Raw genomic sequence first — 1,427 nt, 5'->3', positions numbered from 1 at the left:
ACAAATTCGTACACGTTATTTATCAATTTAACTCTAGAATTAAAGGATATACAACGAGAAACAACGTTTGACAACCTTTAAACAGTTTTAATAACTATCTCAAAAATTATCGCTCTGATGCAAACAACTGATGAGTTATCTACATAAATATGATGAACAAAACGACTTACGTATTTTAAACATGCTAACCTTTAGCCCGGTCAGCAAATTAAAAAAAAAACGCAATATGTAGGCTACACGAGAACGGAGACGTCGAGTAACCAAAACAAATGCGTTAAACAAATTCGTACACGTTATTTATCAATTTAACTCTAGAATTAAAGGATATACAACGAGAAACAACGTTTGACAACCTTTAAACAGTTTTAATAACTATCTCAAAAATTATCGCTCTGATGCAAACAACTGATGAGTTATCTACTTAAATTTGATGAACAAAACGACTTACGTATTTTAAACATGCTAACCTTTAGCCCGGTAAGCAAATTAAAAAAAAAACGCAATATGTAGGCTACAAGAGAACGGAGACGTCGAGTAACCAAAACAAATGCGTTAAACAAATTCGTACACGTTATTTATCAACTTAACTCTAGAATTAAAGGATATACAACGAGAAAAAACGTTTGACAACCTTTAAACCGTTTTAATAACTATCTCAAAAATTATCGCTCTGATGCAAACAACTGATGAGTTATCTACTTAAATATGATGAACAAAACGACTTACGTATTTTAAACATGCTAACCTTTAGCCCGGTAAGCAAATTAAAAAAAAAACGCAATATGTAGGCTACACGAGAACGGAGACGTCGAGTAACCAAAACAAATGCGTTAAACAAATTCGTACACGTTATTTATTAATTTAACTCTAGAATTAAAGGATATACAACGAGAAACAACGTTTGACAACCTTTAAACAGTTTTAATAACTATCTCAAAAATTATCGCTCTGATGCAAACAACTGATGAGTTATCTACTTAAATATGATGAACAAAACGACTTACGTATTTTAAACATGCTAACCTTTAGCCCGGTAAGCAAATTAAAAAAAAAACGCAATATGTAGGCTACACGAGAACGGAGACGTCGAGTCACCAAAACAAATGCGTTAAACAAATTCGTACACGTTATTTATCAATTTAACTCTAGAATTAAAGGATATACAACGAGAAACAACGTTTGACAACCTTTAAACAGTTTTAATAACTATCTCAAAAATTGTCGCTCTGATGCAAACAACTGATGAGTTATCTACTTAAATTTGTTGAACAAAACGACTTACGTATTTTAAGCATGCTAACCTTTAGCCCGGTAAGCAAATTAAAAAAAAAACGCAATATGTAGGCTACACGAGAACGGAGACGTCGAGTAACCAAAACAAATGCGTTAAACAAATTCGTACACGTTATTTATCAATTTAACTCTAG

Source organism: Eurosta solidaginis, unplaced genomic scaffold (genome assembly GCF_040869045.1).
Source record: "Eurosta solidaginis isolate ZX-2024a unplaced genomic scaffold, ASM4086904v1 ctg00001419.1, whole genome shotgun sequence".
Classification (NCBI taxonomy): Eukaryota; Metazoa; Arthropoda; class Insecta; order Diptera; family Tephritidae; genus Eurosta; species Eurosta solidaginis.
Note: the sequence above shows the minus strand (reverse complement) of the source record.